The sequence below is a fragment of the Alosa alosa genome, chromosome 12 (assembly GCF_017589495.1).
Source record: "Alosa alosa isolate M-15738 ecotype Scorff River chromosome 12, AALO_Geno_1.1, whole genome shotgun sequence".
NCBI lineage: Eukaryota > Metazoa > Chordata > Actinopteri > Clupeiformes > Clupeidae > Alosa > Alosa alosa.
Genome location: NC_063200.1, coordinates 10,192,686 through 10,201,715, shown reverse-complemented (window position 1 = coordinate 10,201,715; position 9,030 = coordinate 10,192,686). Strand labels below are relative to the sequence as shown.

Here is a 9,030-nt window from a genome sequence, read left to right as displayed (position 1 = left end):
AGTAAGCAGTCTGACTAATGATCCAGAGTGGCTGTTTTGATCAGTCTCCTATGATGATGAATAATTTATAAATTATTGAGACACACACACACACACACAACCCTTTATGATTGATATCCACATGGTCAGGGATGTAGTGGAGCTAAACGCAAGTAAACACAGTTCATCCACCTCTGAAATTTCAGAAACACAGTTTATCCACCTCTTATTATGCCTCATTTACACATACCTAGATATTTCTACAAACGGATATTTGTCCCTCTTCGTTTGTAGAAATATACGTGTTTACATAAAAACGTTTTCGAAGATAATTGCCTTTAGACGACTCTGCATAAATATGACGCTTAGACGTGCTAGCCAATCAGAACCCTGCTAGAGAACTACCGACGTCATATCCTATTCCTTTCTCTTGAATGATTTTCCCGAAAACAACGATATCCTCACAAGAGTGACATCACCCGAACCGTTATCACAACCAAATTGAAGGCCATCCATCAGAGGAAAATATAGAAATGCTGTCAATGACTACCCTGGGAATCCAGAGCTCTCGCGGAAGCATTTGCTCAGCGATAGACTCTGGCAACGAGTAATGATGTACGTAACTTTTGCCCCTTGCATCGCGGGGAACCAATCATATCTGTGTATCTACTATACACTCTAAGAAAAAAAGGTTCCACATGGAACCTAAAAAGGGCCTAGGCCTACTACTATACTACTTATATTACTTGCAAAAAAATGTCTGTCATAAGACACTCAAAACAACAATAGATACATATTTACACATTAATTTACATATTTATTGCTTAAACATATCTTCTATATTACTTGCATAAAAAATGTGTCATAAATACGCTCAAAACAGTAATAGTTACATTTTTACAAATTAATAAATTTCAAATGATTATAAAAAACACTTTATGATAACATTTTTTCCACACACAACACTGGAGTGGAGGGCTTAGACATAGACAGGTTAAGGCGTCTTTCAAAGAATAGTAATGTGTGGTGGGCCTCTTTTGGGTACTGAACATCAAAAAGAAAATATAAACAAAAAATACAGGCCTAAGGAGGCATCAATGTCAGGGGGGGGGGGGGCAATGACAAATTCGCATTGGAGGGCATGTGGTCAATCCATCTCTCCACTTGCTATTGTGATTCCATCCATCTTTATGGATGGTCTCCTGGCAAGGAGGGGAGTATCGCCACCCTGGAAGATGATGGTTGGAAACACGCTCAGTGGTTCCTATGCAAATGAGAAGGGATCTCCTGACTTTGACAAGGGGTTTAAGATCGTCTTGGTAGTGTATAGGTCTAATTGAGTGCCTGTCACTTTTTAAGACGTTTGAGGGAACCCTTGTAATTGTAACACAGTTGAAAGGCTGCTGATGTGTGGATGCAATTCATAACGTTTTCTACATAGTTAAAATAAAGGTTCGTACTTCTCCTTGGGACAAGCACTTTTGAATTTTGGAAAACACTTTTCCATTTACATCGGGATTTTGCAAACATTCAGTGTCAGAGTCAATAAAATGAGCCCTTCAACGAAATTGACAGGCAGCTGTAGCCTAGGCTAAGCATTCTAAATTCGACATCCAAACGTTAGCTTTGAGATACTGCTTGATTTCATAACTTAACTTAGTTTAGTCTCTTCAATGTAGCCTACTATGTTGTGATAAGACCTTAGCAGAGTTCACTTCAATGCAGCAGTTTTGAACAAATTTGCGCCGCATGGTCACGATGGTAAGCAGATTTAATAGCAATTTAGCCAGACGTCTTCTATGCAATGCTTCTACGTGGCAACAACAATCCTTCAACAATCGTGAATATTTTGTTAAATGCACATGCAGAGGAGTGGCAGCAGGCTACGAGAGAGAGCGGGACGGGGCGAGGAAAGGCTGCGTGCGTAAAAAGCGCAGCTCAATGGCAATGCAAGGATTAGACCTTATATTTAAATGAAATTAAATTAAATTAAATTAAATTAAATTAAACATAGAATATTCATCTGTGGCGGCCGATTTTTATTTCGTGGCGCCCCGCAACAGATTAGTCAATGTATGGGAAACACTGCAGAAACTTGGCACCCTCCTTAAAAAGGGCAGGCAAAATTAGGACAGCAGCACTTTTTTGAAGGTCTGAAATGTCAAAAGAAACAAAGAATGATTTCATTAAAACATAGTTTAATGATCTTATTATTATTAAATAATTGAAGGGTGCAAGGGAAAAGAAAAAGCTGGTGACTTACCATCTGTGTTAGTATCTCGTAGGCTTGACAGCCTCTCCCTCTGACTCCCACTGTCAGCCACTCTGATGACGTTAGGGGTCAATATACTGAGGGTGTTATGCAGGCTTAGCTTTAAGTCCAGTCCAAACCGCAACTTCATTTCAACTTCATTTCATGATGCATCTACAAATGAACAAACAAAACAAAAAAGGAAATTGTAGTTACCAATAAATGGTTATAGAACTTACTACTGAACAGCACTGAACTCACATTATAGTAATACTACTATAAGACTTTGCTACTCAGCAGCTCTGGCACCCAAAGAAATCGGAACATCTCCATCACCTCCTCAGTTGGCTTTCCCATTTACTCTACCCTCTTATAGACAGTTTGCCTCATCCTGTCCATTATATGACTAATATCTGGCTGACGACGGCACAACTAATTGTTTATGCCGTTTATATGCTCTTGAAAGCTGTGGTAGTCCTCCCCAACTGCTTCAAGGTCCAACATAATCTAAAAAAAAAAGACATGCAGAGAATGCAAAACGTATGTTAGCAATGATAATATAAATTTTCTCAAGCCAGATAGTCTTTCATTCAATCAGAAATAAATAAATAATGTAGCCGGACCTAACTGCTGTATGATTCAACATTTCATTCACAAACAAATTACAAACCTCTTGTGTTGGCTCGTAATCAGAAGACATCTGGACCCCCACTCTGTACTTTTTTGCTCTCTGAAATTAGCAAAGAGAAATGTGTAATATTAAGATATCTGTACTGACAAACAGTGGCTACTTTGACTAGCTAGCATATAGACATACAGACAAGAAAACAAACGGGCTAAAGACAAGCAAGAATGTAAAAATGGCACCTGATGTCCAGGTGGGTCCTATAGGCGGGCCAGAGGCGAGCTAAACAGATGACAGACACAGTGGCGGATTTAGCAAATTGGGGGCCCAAGGCGAAGGTATGTATGGGGCCCCCCCATCCGAAAAGAGAACAAAACAAAAAATGTAGCCTACCGACTGAATGGTGGATAGGCAGGTAAAGCTAATCTACGGGAAAGTAAAGGTTGGAGAGGAGAAAAAAACCTTCCCCTTTAAACCCTGCATGCACTTCTTTACTCTAAAATGAAGATGGAAAGCAGAGAACACACAAAGTGTAGCACTACACAAACTAGTCACGATAGCCCAACAGAGAACCCGACCCCCGCCCCCCACCACCTAAAAAACCCCGGTGATGGCCCTTTAATTCCCCTTTACACCTGTTTGCTTTTCTCCTACTCATATTATAGGCAACTTCTTGAAATATAATTGTTTTAATACTTATATACAGTATTAATTGGTACACTTTACATTTCTGTATGCTATCTTGTCATAGCCTACACCAGAACGAGCATCAGGTGGCTGAAATGCAGTCATTTCTAACCTATTCCCAACTGCTGCATCTGCTTTGCACAGCTTGACATCTGATTATAACTTCACCATAGGGTAGCCTACACAATTTCACCGGCAATGGCTATATTTTGGATATAGGCTTAAATGTCACTCGGACAGACCGAGAGAATAGTTTTTTTTTACTCCAGCCGACAGTCTGTCCTGCATTGACAACATGCTGCATAGCCTAAACAAATGTTATAGGTTTTTCTACTTTTTTTACTTGTATGCTCGATTTTAAACTATCTACTTTGTGAATGAAGTTGTAGCCTACTTTCCTTTGTTCAATGTGCTTGTTGAACGATGCTGGCAAGCGTGTCCCTGTTTCCCCATCATGTCATTGCTCTCGTCTCGTTGTTGCTGCACCTTCAGTGAAGTTTTCTGAGCTGTTAGATTTATAGAACATCTACTTCCGTGTAATGACACGGGCTGATACCACATAAGCCCATAGACATAATATGCATAAGCCAGTTGTAACTTTTATAATCATGGGGCAATGCTTTGGGCGAATTTGCGATGTAGGCCTAATTCACTAACGAAACTGGCATGAGAGGGGAGATTTTCCGACGTTTCAACAACGAAACAGAGTTTGCCATCGTTGCAAGAAGTAAGCAAATTTGTCGCTAGTCGCTGGCATTTTCTCTTGCTAGGGATGGCCAAAAGTCACTTAATCTAGTGACAAAGTCGCTAAATTGGCAACACTTTCCCAGACGTCCTTTGTGTCCATTTCATTGTGGAAGTAGGGGGTGTATGTGTAGGGACATAACCATGAACTGGACATTTTAACTACTACGTCAATGTTTTAACGTATTTCTTAAGAATATTATTACAATTTACCATACTTTTGAAGCGTTCATGATGACAAGGGGTTTTTATTTATTTATTTTATTTTTTTTAGGTTGGTTGGGGGCCCCCCTACTAAGACTACTGGTAGGGGGCCCCAAACAGCCGCCTACCTATGCCTCTATGTTAAGACCGCCCCTGGACAGACATAGTGTTATCCAATTGGGGCGAAGTCCAGAATCAGTCAGTTAACATTGATCGTATAGTGTTATCCAATTGCGTGCAGTGAGATTTTCAAATGTGTGCTTGGTGCCGCCCTTGAGTTGGGCCATTACGTTATTTGAGATCAGGACAAAGTCAGGATGGCTTGGGTCGGTGTGATGTCATATCCTGTCTAACTCAATAAAGACAAACAGCTGTGTAGCCTGAAAATGACTGCAAAGCTGTTGGACGTGTGTTTTCGTTTATTTTTCAATTCTGTAAGTTAGCTTACAAATGCCACAGTTGAAACAGTTGGCTTGTGAGTTCTTCACCTGTCGGATGAGAGAGAGAAATGGGATTTTGTCACCTCCTCGCTCTCTTCAACAGCAGCCTCTCAATTACGCTAGCTGTGATTCACAGAAACCTGCAGTGTCTCACCTATCACACATACAATTCTGTAGCAACTCTTATTAGTAATGGATGTGTTGTCAGTTTATACTCCCCCTCTGTCTTTTTCTATTTTTAGCCACCGACAGCTTTTTTTGCTGTAACCATCTTTTTCCATAGAAAGCAACTCACTACTCGTAGGCCTACCCGACAAAATGTTGAAATGGTTTAGAAACGCACAAGAGTAGCTACAAATAGAAAATAGCAAATATATATATATATATATATATATATATATTATTTTTATTTTTTATTTATTTATTTATTTATTTTACCATCGCTTTGGCGCCCCCATGGTGTTGCGCCCCTATGTGCCGCATATAGCACATACCCACTTTTTGCGCCACTGGGTACAATTCGACTATTTGACAACTACAGTAAAATTCAGTAGTTGTGAAACCCCTGTGTGACTGTATATGTATGTGTCCGTGTGTGTGTGTGTGTGTCTGTGTTGGTACATGTGTGTGTGTGTGTGTCTGTGTCTGTGTCTGTGTTGGCATCTGAAGTATCTGAAGCAGTAAATGAGTGTAGGTGTGAGGTTTCTCAAAAGGTGATGTTTTCTTCCTCATCTGTCTTTTCAGTGGAGATGTTTTTCACTGCCTTCCCTGTCTGCTCACTAAGACTTCATCTCACCCGAACCCCCCTCTCTCCCCTCTCTGCGCGGTGCAGCTACGCGGGCTCTTTAACGGCCCAGGCCTCTGCTTGTCAAATAGAATAGAGTGGAGTACAAATTGCACAAGGTGCCAAGTATTTAAGAGAGGTTCACCTTGAAAGGGATTATGACCAAGGGCAGGAAGGGGAAGCAAGTCAGAGAGGAGAGGAGAGCTGCTGTCAACTGTACTGGAGGCTGTTGGCATATAGAGTGAAGCTCAATAGGGCTGTTATTTCCATTTGGTGGTAAATTATTAATTGAACTGATCGCTAATGAACAGTTGATTTGTTGTTATACATAAAGAGTTTGATTTGATTGGAAAATATAGTGTGCACAGTGTGCATGTCTACACACAAAGGGAGACACACACACACACAGGCACACACACACACACACACACACACACACACACACACACACACACAAGCACACACACTGGCTAGACATAATCAACATGGCCAGAATGAAATTATAGATGTTCTCTCAAAGAGATGCCTAGAAATTTATTGAATCATTTGTCAGATAATTAGTCAGATTTCTTTCGCTAACGACTTGTGTGTTTTTACGTGATCAATCAACCGGTCTGTGCGCTCCTCAGAACCCTTTTCATTTGCCTCTCTCTCCATCTGTGTGTGTGTGTCTCTCACTCTTAATTAGTGTTATTCATCTCCCCCCGAATGAACATGGCTGAATGAAAGTCCTCCAGAATGCTGTCAGACTACTTTTCATAGCGCATAATGAAAGCTCCCAAATCATATGCAACAAGCATATTAATGAAGTATCAATTAAAGTCGGATTGCATCCTGCAAGCCTGATAAGACCGCACGCATCTAATCACTGTCGCCAGGGAGGAGTGTTGACATTGTTTTGTCATCCTTCTCACGTTGTATTTCCTCCTGGCTTTCATCTTTAAAGATTGATCAGCAGGGCGTTTGATGGTGTCTCTTTGTGAGAGGGACGTAATTAAACTGGCCCCAAGGACCACAGGTGGCCACGTGTTAGGCATCTGGAGGGAGATCAAGTGTGTGTGTGTGTGTATAACGGCAGTGTGCATGTGGCACTGTATGTGTGTGTGAGTGTGTGTGTGGGTGGGTGTGTGAGTGTGTGCATGTGCGTATGCGTGTGTGTATGTGTGTGGGTGTATGTGTGTGTGCAAGCGTGTGTGTGTGGGCCAGTGTGTAAGTGTGTGTGAGATGGGGATGTGAATGAGGCTGACGGCTCTGTGACTTTTGACTTGTTATGCTGTGTGTGTGGTGTCATGACACTCATGCGAACAGCACAATGCACTTAAGCCTCATTACTGTTTGAGAACCTGAGGGCACACAGCGAACCCAAAACTCTCCACCAATCACACGCCACCATTCAGAATGTCCATATGAGACATTTCCAAGGTAACTTTCCACAGCGACTGTCCATGGCAACGGATGCTGACCGAGTGACCATGTGACAGTACAACCCCAAATCAGAAAAAAGTTGGGACGTTGTGTAAAATGCAAATAAAAGCAGAATGTGATCATCTACAAATCTTGAAAACCCATATTTAGCTGCAAAATGTTCATAGACATCATATCAAATGACAAATTTGACTATTTCATGGAAAATATTAGCCTGGAAGAATCCAAACTTATTCACAAAGTGAAAAGAGTCTGGTGACTCATGATTGGGATTCGTTTCCAACACTTGCATCGCGACTTTGAAATCCGAGTTTCCTAACGTTACTTCCTACTTCACCTAAACTTTACATACTGACAATAAACAGAATCAACAGTAAGGAAACAATGTATGTGGGTCTACCTTTGCTGTAAATAAATTTCCAACTGTATTTTTTGATGTTTGCAGGTGTTGCTGCTTCTGTTTATCACAATAAGTTTTGGTTTCGTCTTCCCCTCTCGTCGCTGATTGGCCTGACATTTTTGTTGTTTGAGGGAAACGGTTATGAACTGTGGTGTTCCAGACTAGATCTGAGGGAAACGGTTATGAACTATGGTGTTCCAGACTAGATCTCCCTGAAAGAAGATCTAGATGGGTGGGCCAGGCTAGGAAAATATATGTACATTTTGAATTTAATGCCAAGTTTCAAAAAAAGGTTGTGACAGGGGCATGTTTACCACAGTGCTGCTTCACCTCTTCATTTAACAACATTCTAAATGTTTAGGAACTGAGGAGACCAGATCAGCTGCAGTCTGGGTCTTGTAAATATGGGTTTATGAGATTTGCAGGTCGTCACATTCTGTTTTTATTTGTCTTTTACTCAACGTCCCAACTTTTTCTGATTCGGGGTTGTAAAGAAAAGGCACCATGTGGCAGTAAATAAAAGATGCTCTTGTGACAGCAGTGTTTGATGGAGGGCCTATAAGTGTGTGTGTGTGTGTGTGTGCAGGAGTGTGAATGTGTGTGTGTGTGTATATATATAAGTATAAGTATATAATAATAATAATAATAATAATACATTTTATTTAAAAATGCCTTTCAGGACACCCAAGGTCGCTTCACAGATAAAACAAATAGAAGGAAAAATATATATATATCAAAAAAGGAGAAAAAAATATATAAATATATATAGTCCATATAGCCATATCAAAGTCCATGGCTAGTCTAAAGAGAAAGGTTTTCAGTTCCTTTTTAAACTGGGCAGTGGATTCACACTGCCTGATGTTGTTTGGAAGTGAGTTCCATAGCTTTGGGGCTGTGTGGGAGAACGCTCGCTCTCCCATGGTGCTGAGGTTCATCTTGGGTACCTTGAGCAGACCAGCTGATGAGGATCGCAGCGAGCGGGAAGGGGTGTAGCTCTCCAAGAGGTCGGTGATATAATTGGGAGCAAGGTTATGCAGGGCTTTATATGTCAACAGTAGGATCTTAAAGGTCACATTCACTGAGAAACCGTTTAATACTTGTTACTTTCGAAATACTATAGCTCACTCCAAGTTGCATATGCATGCTGCACGTGAAAATGATCTTCTAACCCCATTGCCCGCATTAGCCAATGAAAGAAAATACATGGAAAAACAAGCGAATTAGAAAGAGCCCTTCCCAATGACGCCGAAGGGAAACTGACTATTCATGGCCTCGCCCACCTTGCGACCGCCTACAGGAAGACGGGAAGATTTTGCGGCTGGGGGATTGTCTCTCTGCAGCTAGTAGGAGCTAACAGCAAGTTGCCAACATGGCGGAAAAAAAATTGTGCCTGTTTTATTTTTTTGGCAATAACACATCAATGTTGCATGTCTTGCCTTAGAAACATGAGTTGAGGAAGAAATGGTTCGGATTTATCGTTGGAACACCACC

General features: G+C 41.1%; 1 long non-coding RNA gene across 1 annotated transcript; it reads right to left on the bottom strand.

Moving 5' to 3' along the window:
* Nucleotides 1-2,638: 2,638 nt before the first annotated feature.
* Nucleotides 2,639-3,115, bottom strand: LOC125305216. The gene is made up of 3 exons (XR_007195359.1): nucleotides 3,098-3,115; nucleotides 2,901-2,960; nucleotides 2,639-2,737 (listed from the first exon to the last, which is right to left on the bottom strand). It is a non-coding gene; the product is annotated as an uncharacterized LOC125305216 (long non-coding RNA).
* Between the last annotated feature and the right edge of the window lie 5,915 nt (nucleotides 3,116-9,030).